General features: G+C 38.3%; 1 protein-coding gene across 1 annotated transcript in view; it reads left to right on the top strand.

The window, feature by feature from the left end:
• The first annotated feature begins 784 nt into the window (after window positions 1-784).
• Window positions 785-14,916, top strand: part of HELZ2 (helicase with zinc finger 2) — a 463,733-nt gene continuing 449,601 nt past the window's right edge. Inside the window, exon 1 of the mRNA XM_053715946.1 lies at window positions 785-872. The gene's annotated coding sequence lies outside the window, so the exon portion shown is untranslated. The remainder of the gene's footprint in view (window positions 873-14,916) is intronic.

Here is a 14,916-nt window from a genome sequence, read left to right as displayed (position 1 = left end):
TGCCAACCCATATATCTAGTCTGAATTCTGAGATGGGCAAATAGGTTGGCATTAAATGCCTCGTTGAGGTATGATTTTAGTGAAAGGTCAGAAGTAATTTTGTAGTTACTTAGTATTAACCCTAAATCTAACTTTATCTCTGTAGATTTAACTGCAAACTTTAAGCCAAAGAAAATATGGCTTTATATTTAGGTATAAGAAGTGCTATGGACCACTGTTTATTACTATAGAAGCTCCAAAACGAATTTGTGTGTGTGTGTATGTGTATATATATATATTTAAAAATACAAAAACAGAAATGATTGTATCGATTGTTCCGTGTGGCTACTTAACATCTGCAGCTGAAGAAAACGACGCAGAATAAGGGGTAGTTTCCCTAATCCATTCTCTCTATCCATTAGTTCCCCACCATCACCCGTTGTTATTTTTCTCGCATTTCCTGTGTTCTCTTAAATTATTACTCCGCATCTCTCTCCTCTAGGTTATTCTCCCCTCCACCATCTCTGTTTCTCCCCTCTGTACTAATATGCACCTCTAAAGCTCGGCTTCTATTTGTGCCACTCGGCTAGAATTAAACCCTGACCTCCTCGCCTTTACTATCTTTTATCTAATCTGTATGTTTACAGCAGGAGGAGCCATGATGACATCATGATGACTTTATTGGTCTGAAAAAAATAAGCAGAAACGAAACTTAGGAGAACGGAAACCGAAAGCATCTGCTGACAAAATAAAAGGGACCAATACAGAGAGAACTGAATAGAAATATCAAGAACTAGGAAGAGAACTTTATCTGCAGCGAAGTGCTAATCGGGCTGTAAGGAAAGTAAAACTGCCTGAGACTGTTTAGCGAGCTATGGCCATTTGCTCTTAGGGTAAGTTTTTTCCTTGCTCCTGTACATTCCATTCGCATTTTTCATTTGAAGTCAGTGCATCTCTAGTCTACAGGTTGTAATTAGAGAGAGCATCAACGAACAGATAGTGGCTTTATTACACAACTGCAAAACTGGCTTTGTGTGTATAACTTAATGTTTTGCGTTTTTTTTAATTACAGTATTTTGTATTTGTAGTTAACTGAATTACAATGCAAGTTAATAGTTACATTTCATATGTTTATAACGGTTTGTAAGTACATGGATGCATGAATTATAGTAAATACTTGAGTTATAATGTAAATAACAAACAAGGTATACAGATAATGCAAGATCTTAAAACAAAAATCTGTTAACAATGGACCAAGAACTAATATTCTCCTTCTAAGGTGGACCGCAGCCTTCTTCAGTCTCTCCCAAAGGGCTGTAAATATAAGGCTTTAGAAATGTAGATGGCTTAGGTCCTCTCTGGATCGTTCTGAATATGTAAATATCTCTGATGGTAAAAGAAAACGACTTGTTGATGTATGTAGATATGCCAAAAGATATGAGTGCAATATACTCACTCCATATAGTCAGCTGGTCTGGAGAAAATCTCCTCGATATGTATGATGCGGTCAGACTGGGGAAGAAATGATATACTCCGTTGATGGAAAGATAAGACTCCGTATATAAAAAAAAAAAAAAGTAGTCACTCCTTGGAATCCATGTATCGACGTGATCTCAGCAAAAAGTAGAAAATACAAATAGTGTTGGTAAAAAAATACAATATATTTATTTAGCTCATAGCTAAATAAATATATTTTTAGCCGATTTCTTTTATCATCAGATATTTACATATTCAGAACGATCTTGAGAGGACCTGTGCCATCTACATTTCTAAAGCCATTAAATTATAATGTGTGTGTAGATTGATAGATTGATTGAGATTGATGGATTGACTGATAGATACTGCAATAGTAATTTTTACTGATATATATATATATATATATATATATATATATATATATATATATATATATATATATATATATATATAGGTAATAGGACAAGTGCACTCTCACGAACAGTATCACGATTTGCCAGGGTGCATGAATGTGGGTAATAATAGCAAAAGATAGAAGACAGCACTCTCTGGTCTTAAATACAAAGGTTGTTTTATTTGTAGTGACGTTTCGGGGAAAGCTTCCCCTTCCTCAGGGTCTGAGGAAGGGGAAGCTTTCCCCGAAACGTCACTACAAATAGAACAACCTTTGTATTTAAGACCAGAGAGTGCTGTCTTCTATCTTTTGATATATATATATATATATATATATATATATATATATATATATATATATATATATATATATATATATATATATATATATATATATATATAAAAATAGGGGAAATAACGGAGGGGACGCAGCTGCTGAGAGCTAATTTAAAGTGACCCACCAGTTCATAAACATATACCAGTATGGCCTTAAATATAACAGTAATGTGGTGCAGACCCTTAGAATAAATTATATGGGTTTAAAACAAAGAAATCCTGAACCAAGTATATCAGGATGAAAGACAGGGAATTCAGCACTCTTTTTGAAAAGTATTTTATTTAGCTCATCAAATTGAAATGAGGAGTATCCAAAAAATAAACTTACGTGGCCACAAGAGAGGACAATCTCTAGCATTTATTCAATGTGCGAGACAAATTGTTTCAAAAATACAGATACAATATGTCTATAAACTATAGACCAAAATAATGTACATACAAAAGAAAAAATGAACACAAAATTATAATACAAACCTGACCGGTCAGGGGTAAGTGTGAATGCTTGAACCTAGTACATATACTGACAAAGAGTTTCAAAAAGTATACCAATATTGCAGCAGATAGCTTAATCTGCTGTTTGTTATCATGTCAGACAAATATATCTCATTGTATGAACAGTGGAGTAAATGTATTTCATAGGAAGCCTTTGTCAGACTACTACACCCTACTGCGAACGGCACCTTCAAGTATAAGGTTAATTGCCGGGCAGGTATAAGAATGGGATCTAAGTAGATACTGACATTGCGCCCAAAGAAATGTAGTGTAACTATGGGCAGTACATATAAGGCATATTATTGTAGTGTACATACATGTATATGAGGAGATATATTAGTGAGACACACTTGTAGTAGTTTGATAAGTGTGTCTCACTAATATATCTCCTCATATACATGTATGTACACTACAATAATATGCCTTATATGTACTGCCCATAGTTACACTACATTTCTTTGGGCGCAATGTCAGTATCTACTTAGATCCCATTCTTATACCTGCCCGGCAATTAACCTTATACTTGAAGGTGCCGTTCGCAGTAGGGTGTAGTAGTCTGACAAAGGCTTCCTATGAAATACATTTACTCCACTGTTCATACAATGAGATATCTTTGTCTGACATGATAACAAACAGCAGATTAAGCTATCTGCTGCAATATTGGTATACCTTTTGAAACTCTTTGTCAGTATATGTACTAGGTTCAAGCATTCACACTTACCCCTGACCGGTCAGGTTTGTATTATAATTTTGTGTTCATTTTTTCTTTTGTATGTACATTATTTTGGTCTATAGTTTATAGACATATTGTATCTGTATTTTTGAAACAATTTGTCTCGCACATTGAATAAATGCTAGAGATTGTCCTCTCTTGTGGCCACGTAAGTTTATTTTTTGGATACTCCTCATTTCAATTTGATGAGCTAAATAAAATACTTTTCAAAAAGAGTGCTGAATTCCCTGTCTTTCATCCTGATATACTTGGTTCAGGATTTCTTTGTTTTAAACCCATATAATTTATTCTAAGGGTCTGCACCACATTACTGTTATATTTAAGGCCATACCGGTATATGTTTATGAACTGGTGGGTCACTTTAAATTAGCTCTCAGCAGCTGCGTCCCCTCCGTTATTTCCCCTATTTTTCTAAATTACAGTACCTATTTTACTGGGTCTTATGACCAAGCCATAGGTTTCCGGAGAGGTGACCATATATTGCTATTACTAATTTTCTAAGAGTTTACAACTCTTGGGTGTATCCTAGACTTACGTGGCTACAGGAGACAGAGAAATATTTGGCATTTAAGCCCTGTTTTTCAATTATATCACTGATATGGCTTTTACACTATCTGATGAGAACTGGGAGGCTGAGTTAACAGCATCACTGTCTATGTCAGGTCTGGAAGAGAGTCAGGTAGAAAATAATGCACCAGTCAATATATATGGGGCATTTAAGAACTATAAAAAACTCTTAGTGAAACAGGTCAAACTCAGGGCTGAAACCTCCAGCCTAGAGAACTATATTAAAAATAACATCATACCTAGGGGTTTACGATTGAGACTAGACCCCGGGACCAACTTAAGGGAAGATGAAGGAGGAGAAGCATTTATGGAGGACTGGAACTACAGCCTTACCGAGTGCTCCATCATTTTGATGGGTAAAATGGTTAAACGTAATAAAGAAAGATTGGACAAGACAATTACACAGGCAGAGGAATGCCAAAAAATAGTAAACACCTTTTCTAACAATCATAACTTTGCAAAACTTAATGAAGAAATTAAAGAACAGATTGCTAGGTTACAAAATGACATTAAACTAAGGAAAGGCAGGAAACTGTCCAGAGATAATGATGATTATAAGAACAACAAAGTTTACAACTATCTTGCAGTAAGGGGGACTTATGACTCTGGCACAGATGTGTCTGATGTAGAATCAGACCATCATAGATCAGCTACAGAAAAATCACATGATTTTTTAGGGGAAGGAGGAGAGGAGGTAGGAAGAGAAGGTGGAGGAGGGAAAAATTCAGACTCACGAGAGAGGAGGTATCCCTCCAGACAACGGAGGCAACAACAAAATCGGGGGAATTTTGTGAGGGGCAGACCCCAGCGATTCCGGGGACGCAGGGGATACTAAAAACAGCTGAAGAAGGCCTCCAGATAATAAATTTATCTTCTTTTAAGTTAAACCTCGCCCATATAGAGGTACTTAAAAAAGGCCTTTCCTTCTGCCCCTTGAATAACCTTCACAAGTTTAATTTTATAAAAGACCTCCACCTGTTTGCCCGAAAAATTGTGTTGTCACAATTAATGAAGGGCAAAAGTAAACACCTAGTGGACGATGTCGCCATTACCTTGGAGGATAAGTCCACTTTAGAAAACTTACAAAGCTTATTAGAAGAAAATGAAGGAAGCCAATATGCTCCTACCCAGATTAAGGATCTTCCTTATTACAACAAAACCACCTCTAACTTTAAAGCAAAATCAAAATATATGCCGCAACTATCAATGGTGCCAGCTGTCAATATTTTTGTAAGACAAGTTGAGAAAGAGGTGAACCGATTGTCTTTTACAGGAATTGTTGATGATAACCTAACAAAACCTGAACGCAAAGCACTCACCGATCTCATCACGGCAAAAGGGTTTCTAATCAAGCCCGCGGACAAAGGTGGAAACCTAGTCCTGTGGGATGAGAATATGTATGTCCTAGAGGCAAAACGTCAACTTCTGAATAAGAAGCATTACAAAGCATTGACATTTAATCCAACATCTTCCCTACAATTTAAACTTTTTAATATATTGAAAAGAGCAAAGAATGATGGCTTGATTACTACTCATGAACAGAAATATCTTTACCCTGAGCATCCAATAACACCTGTCTTCTATTGTATTCCCAAAATACATAAGAATGCCAACCATCCGCCTGGCCGTCCAATAATTGCCGGCATTGGCAGCCTAACTGAAAATTTAGGCAATTACGTAGATTACTTTCTTAGGCCATTTTTGAGTACACTACCATCTTACATCCTGGACACGGCAGACTTCTTAAGAAAAATTGATAACCTGTCAGTCCCTCCAGGTGCTATCATGGCCTGTCTAGATGTGGAAGGACTATATTCGTCCATCCCACACAATGTTGGTTTGAAGGCATGCCATCACTTCCTTGCAATGAGAGGCACACAAACACAACAGCACACTGACTTTGTCATGGAACTGTTGGAGTTCATTTTGACAAATAATGTGTTTCTTTTTGACAACAAAGTGTATGTTCAACAGCAGGGGACAGCTATGGGGGCAACATGTGCCCCCACATATGCTTGCCTCCATTTGGGAGCCTGGGAGATGGAAGATGTATACCAAAGCCCTCTCTTTGAGGAAAACATCCACATATGGCTTCGATATGTGGATGACATTTTCCTCTTATGGGAGGGCTCAGAAACCAGTCTTTCTGCTTTTGTAGAAACTCTGAATAAAAATGACAAAAATATCTATCTCACACTGCAAACCAGTAAGGAGGAAATATCCTTTCTGGATATTAAGATTATCCTCAATCAGGGTTCCATTGTTACTGAGAACTTTCGCAAAACCACTGCAACTAATAGTTTGCTTCTTGCGACAAGCCATCATCCTGACCATCTTAAGAAGGGGATACCTAAGGGGCAGTTCCTTAGATTACGTCGTAACTGCTCCACTAAAACAAAATACTATGAACATGCTAAAGAGATGCACCAACGTTTTCTAAATAGGGGGTACTCTAAAAGAGTTGTCAACAGAGCTCTAAATGAAGCAGCTAATTCTGACCGAGAGCAACTTCTTGTACCCAAGCAAAAAGCAAAACAGGGTCCAATCAGACTAATAGCGGACTATAATTGTCACTGGAAAACAGTGAGAAAGATACTGGAGAAAAACTGGCACGTTCTAACGAGTGATGAAGGGGTATCTAGAGAAGTAGGAGATCACCCCACAATCACTGCCAGAAGAGCACCCAATCTGAGAGATAAATTCGTGAGAAGTCAATATACATCACTCAAAAAACAAACAGATTGGCTTACCACACATAGGTCCACTGGAAATCATCCCTGTGGAAGATGTGTGGCGTGCAAATACATGGTAAAAACTAAAGTGTTTTCAACCCACACAGGCAAAATATACAAATTAAAACACCACATTACATGTAGTACTGAAGGGGTTATTTACCTCCTCTCCTGTAGTTGCCCACGTTTTTACGTGGGTAAAACCAGGAGAGCCATAAAGGACAGGATAACTGAACATAGGGATGACATTAAATATAAAAATCCCAAAAGTAATGTGGCAAAACATTTTGAAGAAATTCATGCCTGCAATCCTGACTCCCTCTCATTCATTGGTATTGACAGAGGTATTACCAATAACAGAGGGGGTGATAACGATAAAGTCCTCCTCCAGAAGGAATGTAGGTGGATCACGATCCTACAAACCCAGATACCTAATGGGTTGAATGATAGGATAGACATGGCCTGCTTTTTGTAAGGCATTGATGTCATCTTAACCCAATTCTCGTTTTCAGACATTCGTTTACCATACAGTGATATAATAAATTACTCAATTGAGTACTAATTTCATATTAGTCTTACACTGCTGCAATATAATACATTTTTCAATTGAGTTTTTTGAAGTTAAGGGCCCCTATTGGCGTAGATTTTATTTGGTAATTTTTCTATATTTACCCTGTAATATGCATGACCAAATTATGACTTATTATGTACATATTCTTTATAATTTTTCACTTAGGTTAAAAGTCAGGCTTGCTATATGTTTTTAATATTACCAATATTAGAATCTGGATAATATATAGTGAGTCCGCTTGTTTTTAATTATCCTGTTTAGCACTATGGAGCTCTATAGCTTTTCAATAGGGGCGTGTATTCTCTCAAAGCTTAAAAGGGAGAGGAGATGCTCCCTACGTCATTACGCCCTGACGAAGCCCGACACACCCAGCGGGTGAAACGCGCGTCGGCATTGGACAAGCCGACACGGTACATGTGGTCTGTGTGAACGCCACTGAACTTAGAAGCTTGGCAAACTAACGCTCACAAAGGATCTCCTGTAAGATGATTTTGGGGATCCACAAAGGACTATTTACCATCTACTAGTCCTAGGACTGTGCAGGAAACAGGTCGTATGTTATTATAACTCTTGCCTGATAAATAGGCACATCTATATATGATCTGGATATCGCTACCCGGTTGCAAGGGTAAATCTACAAGTCTCTAAATGATACCATCACTATGCAAAACTACTATGCAGTCTTCTACTTTGCACTAATGCTTACCATCTCTAACATGAACTTTTCATCCTCATGTATTTAAGACTGCTTGCACGGGACTGTCTAGCAACTAACAGAAACATATGTTACTACCTGCCTGTTACTCATTCCTGTTGAGCTATTTTCTATGCTTACGCTTATATTGTTTGCTACCTGCTTACTAACAGACGAATGTACATATTTTGAGACACATTATTAATAACTACTTAGATCCCATCAATATACCTGCACGGCATTTGGCCTTATTTAATAAGGTGCCGTACGCAGCAGGGTGTAGTAGTTTGATAAGTGTGTCTCACTAATATATCTCCTCATATACATGTATGTACACTACAATAATATGCCTTATATGTACTGCCCATAGTTACACTACATTTCTTTGGGCGCAATGTCAGTATCTACTTAGATCCCATTCTTATACCTGCCCGGCAATTAACCTTATACTTGAAGGTGCCGTTCGCAGTAGGGTGTAGTAGTCTGACAAAGGCTTCCTATGAAATACATTTACTCCACTGTTCATACAATGAGATATCTTTGTCTGACATGATAACAAACAGCAGATTAAGCTATCTGCTGCAATATTGGTATACCTTTTGAAACTCTTTGTCAGTATATGTACTAGGTTCAAGCATTCACACTTACCCCTGACCGGTCAGGTTTGTATTATAATTTTGTGTTCATTTTTTCTTTTGTATGTACATTATTTTGGTCTATAGTTTATAGACATATTGTATCTGTATTTTTGAAACAATTTGTCTCGCACATTGAATAAATGCTAGAGATTGTCCTCTCTTGTGGCCACGTAAGTTTATTTTTTGGATACTCCTCATTTCAATTTGATGAGCTAAATAAAATACTTTTCAAAAAGAGTGCTGAATTCCCTGTCTTTCATCCTGATATACTTGGTTCAGGATTTCTTTGTTTTAAACCTATATATATATATATATATATATATATATATATATATATATATATATATATATATATATATATATATAATAGTAATAACAATAGAATACATGTATATTTATTCCACTATATTACTTGTATTCTGTTATAGTGTATCATATATAGTCTGTTTTGTAGTATTGTAATGTGTATATAGTAGTACAGTGTATGTGTAAGCACGTGCATAGCTGGAATTGCCCACTACTTCACTAATCTAGCAAGTAACAAATTGCAGCAGACAACTAATGAATAATGCTTTTGTCCTATCCTCTACACTAAACACACTAGTCTCTCCTCAATTTACATTTTTTTCTTCTGACTGACAAGCTATAGTGCACATATGGTTTGCACCTGGACCAAGAGGGAAGGGTCATTTGACCCCTGGAGGCCCCCCGGCTGGGATTGGTAGTTAGAAGGGGTGGAGCTATGGCGCGTAAGCATTGAGCTGAGCGGGAGAGAGTAGTCACGTGAGGAGCAAGGTGACAGATTCGCCCACCCTTCCTGCCCCTGGGCATTTGTTTGGGTGGGTATTCAATTTAACATGCTTTTTGTCACCGTTTAATATGGCAGGGGATGCTAGTCTGCCTCCCTCTTGCACAGCCTCCCCATGGGGTGGGAGAGCAGTTGGATGTAATTTTTTTTTATAAAATAATTTTTATTGAGGTTGTATACGTAATATACATCTTATGCAATGCAAAAAGAATACACAATATATAGACATAGTGTTGCACTCAGATATACAAAAACTTTGCGAGAGGAGGTTGAGAAGTACCTCAGCTCTTAAAACCTAGTTTTTACAGAGGTCACCTTTTGTTTACATATTTTCTTTCACTGCCTGATGAAACGGTCCTATGCTGACCGAGAAACGCGTTGCAAAAAAGAAATAAAGACAACCTGCTTTTCAAACCACGACCCGGCTTTCTGTGGTACCTGTATATCTTTTTTTCCGTTTGGGTTACTTATCAAGAATCTGTGCGTTGACACAGTAAGCTTTCCGATACGGACTTTAGCCTGAGAGCAGCCTTGGGGAGAGCACACACCTGATTGTTGGTTCGGAAGGATTATCACTGCTACCCCCTACGTTACCATCCAGATTCCACGGGTCTCACGTTTGAGAACCCCAGAGTACTGACTGCTGGTTGTGAACGTCAGCCTGCCTGTTAGCACCTCATTGGTTTAAGGTGCCACTTCTCTTGTGAGTGGAATATTGCACACAGTCTTATCCCACTTGGTTTTGTACGAATTACACTATGTTGGCGCCCCTTGTTTATGTTTTATTCTGAGTCTTCTGACTGTTCTACAAGAAACATTGAAGGCATGACCTTTGAGATAACAGTTTAATCTATTAGGGCACCTCGTTGGTTCAGTATTACGAACTCTAGTGGACAGAGATGGCAAATCTCTCTTCTGCTTAAGTACATTAATATAGCGAGGCTGTCTGGCTGCCTCCGCACCGGGTTCATCTTTGGGGGGGGGGGTTAAGCGTCGCATATTAGGAATTATCTAAATTCTAGAACTGTATGGGGAATAGGGAAGTAGGGGGTCACATCTGCTGGCCACTACTCCAGTCTAATTAGTTAGTCTGACTATGGAAGTTTACGGATCCAGAGCGATTCCCACGGTTCCCATATAAGGCAGTAGTCATTCAGTCGTCTGCATTCTCTAAAGACATAATTTTTGGATGTCATTTTTTATTGTTATGGTTAATGTATTGTGAAAATTGACCTATATAGTTATGTTAAGAAGGTTGTTTGTAATAAAAAAAGCTGCAGCCTAATTTATTCCAAAAAGGTGTTGTCTTTATTTAAAAGGGGTAGGATGATGGGAAAAGAAAATTTGGAGGTTGAATGTTTCATGTTATTGTTAGGGCCAAGAGTCTTGACAATTCAAGGGGTCAAGAGTACATATATTGCATTGTGCTTGTGTTTATTTTATTATGATTTGTATGATCTATTGCAGGGTTCTTCAAACTAGGGGTCGGGACCCATTACTGGGTCGCAACACTATGTTTACTGGGTCACGACTTGTGTGTGTGTTATATGTGAGTGTGAGTGGTGTGTGTGAGTATGTGTGGTTTGAAAGTGTGTGTATGCTGTATGAGAGTGTGTGTGTATGTTGTAAAGGTGTGTGGTATGTGTGGTATGAGTTTGTGTGGTGTGTGTATGGTATGAGAGTGTGTGATATGTGTGATATGAGATTGTGTGTGATGTGTGTATGATATGAGAGTGGGTGTAGTGTGTGTGGTATGAGAGCGTGTTTGTATGTTATAAAGGTGTGTGGTATGAGATTGTGTGTGGTGTGTGAAAATGGTATGAGAGTGTGAGTGTATGTTATAAAGGTGTGTGGTATGAGATTGTGTGTGGTGTGTGTATGATATGAGAGTGTGTGTAGTATGAGAGTGTGTGTGTGTATGTTATAAAGGTGTGTGGTATGATATTGTGTGTGGTGTGTGTGTGTGGTATTTGTGTATGGTATGAAAGTGTGTGTGTGTGTAAGGCATGAGAGTGTGTGTTGTATGAGAGAGAGTGTGTGTGTGTGCTATTATCTTTTACAACACTTGCAAGTTTGACTACAGTCAGGAATAAAGTAAGCTCACATTTTAGTCACTTTGCCAAAAATTGTGTGGTATGAGAGCGTGTGTGTATGTTATAAAGGTGTGTGGTATGAGATTTTGTGTGGTGTGTGAAAATGGTATGAGAGTGTGAGTGTATGTTATAAAGGTGTGTGGTATGAGATTGTGTGTGGTGTGTGTGTGATATGAGAGTGTGTGTAGTATGAGAGTGTGTGTGTGTATGTTATAAAGGTGTGTGGTATGATATTGTGTGTGGTGTGTGTGTGTGGTATTTGTGTATGATATGAAAGTGTGTGTGTGTGTAAGGCATGAGAGTGTGTGTTGTATGAGAGAGAGTGTGTGTGTGTGCTATTATCTTTTACAACACTTGCAAGTTTGACTACAGTCAGGAATAAAGTAAGCTCATATTTTAGTCACTTTGCCAAAAATTGCAGCTTTCTTGTTATATACTACCTCTGACATTTTTAGACCAAGCATAAAATTAGGGTCACAAAGGTATGTGGTATTATGTCACTGGGTCTTGGGGAAAAAAGTTTTAAGAATCCTGATCTATTGTATTATGTTGTACATGCCAGTATTGACACAGCAAATAAGTATAAGGTAATGTTACTAACAAACAAGTGAGTCAACATACCTTAAGTAAACAGAACTATATTATAATCAAAAACGGTATTAAGTCCAATGTGAGCTACAGTTTGGATGGAATGTGCCCACTTTTGATTGGTTGCCAGTGAGTTGGTTTAAAGGACCATTAAAGGGACAGTGAACTCTGAATTATTTTCCCCCTAATGCTTTTCCAATGACTTGTTATCCCAGCTGCTGAGTATAAAATTAATGATAAATTGCTCCTTTATGTTTATTTTTTATATGAATTGGCTGCTTTTGCTACTGGAAAACACAACCTGTTAAAATGGTCTGAGCTTGCAGGGAGAGCAGACCTTATCTGTTTCTCTCTTTCTTATCTCAGCGCTGTCTGATTACACAAAAGTAAGTGCAATTGAAAATTAAACGTTTAGTACAAATTTCTCCTGCCCCCCACTAGAAGTGTAAATTCTTCTGCAGCTTCTTACACTCACTGCTCCATGAACTTAACCCTACAAGCTCTGCACATAAGTTCGGGAGCAGCAAATGTAAATTACAGCTGTTGATGTCTCTGCAGCACCCGATTTATTGTTTATACAACCCCCGATTTTAAAATAAAGATGCCAAGAGAATAAATAAAAATTGATTATAGGAGTAAATTAGAAATTTTCTTAAAATTGCATGCTCTGTCTGAATCATAAAATAAAAAACATAATTTATGCTTACCTGATAAATTTATTTCTCTTGTAGTGTATCCAGTCCACGGATCATCCATTACTTATGGAATATATTCTCCTTCCCAACAGGAAGTTGCAAGAGTCCACCCACAGCAAAGCTGCTATATAGCTCCTCCCCTAACTGCCATACTCAGTCATTCGACCGAAAACATGCAGAGAAAGGAAAAACCATAGGGTGCAGTGGTGACTGTAGTTCAAATGAAAAAATTTACCTGCCTTAAAGTGACAGGGCAGGCCGTGGACTGGATACACTACAAGAGAAATAAATTTATCAGGTAAGCATAAATTATGTTTTCTCTTGTTAAGTGTATCCAGTCCACGGATCATCCATTACTTGTGGGATACCAATACCAAAGCTAAAGTACACGGATGATGGGAGGGACAAGGCAGGTACTTAAACGGAAGTTACCACTGCCTGTAAGAAACCCTTTCTCCCAAAAATAGCCTCCGAAGAAGCAAGGTATCAAATTTGTTAAATTTGAAAAAGTATGAAGCGCAGACCAAGACTCCGTCTTGTAAATCTGTTCAACAGAAGCCACATTTAAAAAAAAAAAAGCCCAAGTGAAAACCACAGCTCTAGTAGAATGAGCTGTAATCCCTTCAGGAGGCTGCTGTCCAGCAGTCTCATAAGCTAAATGAATTATGCTTTTTAACCAAAAAGACAGAGAGGCTGCTGAAGTCTTTTGACCTCTCCTCTGTCCAGAATAGACAACAAACAAGGTGAACGTTTGATGAAAACTGTAGTAGCTTGTAAGTAAAACTTTAAAGCCCAAACCACGTCCAATATTGTGTAATAGACGTTCCTTCTTTGAGGAAGAATTAGGATACAAGCATGGAACAACTATCTCTTGAGTGATGTTCTTGTTAGATACCACCTTAGGAAAAAACCCAGGTTGGTACACAGGACTACCTTATCCGTACGAAGGACCAGATAAGGAGAATCACATTGTAACACAGATAACTTGGAGACTCTACGAGTCGAGGAAATAGCTACCCAAAAGGAACTTTCCAAGATAAAGATTGATATCTATGGAACAAAAAAGGTTCAAACGGAACTTCTTGAAGAAACCTTAAGAACCAGGTTTAAGCTCCATGGTGGAGCAACAGTTTTAAACACAGGCTTGGATCTAACCAAAGCCTGACCAAATGCCTGAACGTCTAGAATACCTGCCAGACGCTTGTGCAAAAAAATAGACAGAGTAAAAATCTGTCCCTTTTAAGGAATTCGCTGACAACCCTTTTCTCCAAAACATCTTGGAGAAAAGATAATATCCTGGGAATCCAGACTTTACTCCATGAGTAACCCTTGGATTCATAACAATCAGATATTTACACCATATCTATGTTCAATTTTCCTAGAGACAGGCTTTCATGTCTGTATTAAGGTATCAATGACTGACTCGGAGAAGCCATGCTTTGATAACATCAAGCGTTCAGTCTCCAGGCAGTCCATCTCAGATTGATTCTATTTAGATGGTTGAAAGGACCCTGAGGTAGAGGGACCTGTCTCAGAAGCAGAGACCATGATGGAAAGGATGACATGTCCACCAGATCTGCATACCAGGTCCTGCGTGGCTACGCAGGCGCTGACAAAAACACCAAAGCCCTCTCCTGCTTGGTCTTGACCTCCGGAGGAAATCCCACTCCCCCGGAAGAAAAGTCTGACGACTTAGAAAAACCACCTCCCAGTTCTCAACACCTGGGATATGGATAGCTGATAGACAAGAGTGAGTCTCTGTCCAGTGAATTATTGTAAGACTTCTAACATCGCTAGGGAACTTCTGTTCCTCCTTGATGGCTGATGTAAACCACAGTCGTGTATATTGTCCGACTGAATATGATGTACCTCAGAGTTGCTTAACTGAGGCCAAGTCTGAAGAGCATGGAATATCACTCCCAGTTCCAGAATATTTATTAGAAGGAGGGTCTCCTCCTAAGTCCACTATCCCTGAGCCTTCAGGGAGTTCCAGACTGCATCCCAACCTAAAAGGCTGGCATCTATTGAAACAATTGTCCCATCTGACCTGCGGAAGGTCATACCCTTGGACAGATGGACCCGACATAGTCACCAGAGAATCTCTGGTCTCTTGGTCCAGGT

Source organism: Bombina bombina, chromosome 1, assembly GCF_027579735.1.
Source record: "Bombina bombina isolate aBomBom1 chromosome 1, aBomBom1.pri, whole genome shotgun sequence".
Lineage (NCBI taxonomy): Eukaryota > Metazoa > Chordata > Amphibia > Anura > Bombinatoridae > Bombina > Bombina bombina.
Note: the sequence above shows the minus strand (reverse complement) of the source record. Positions and strands in the feature narration are given on the sequence as shown.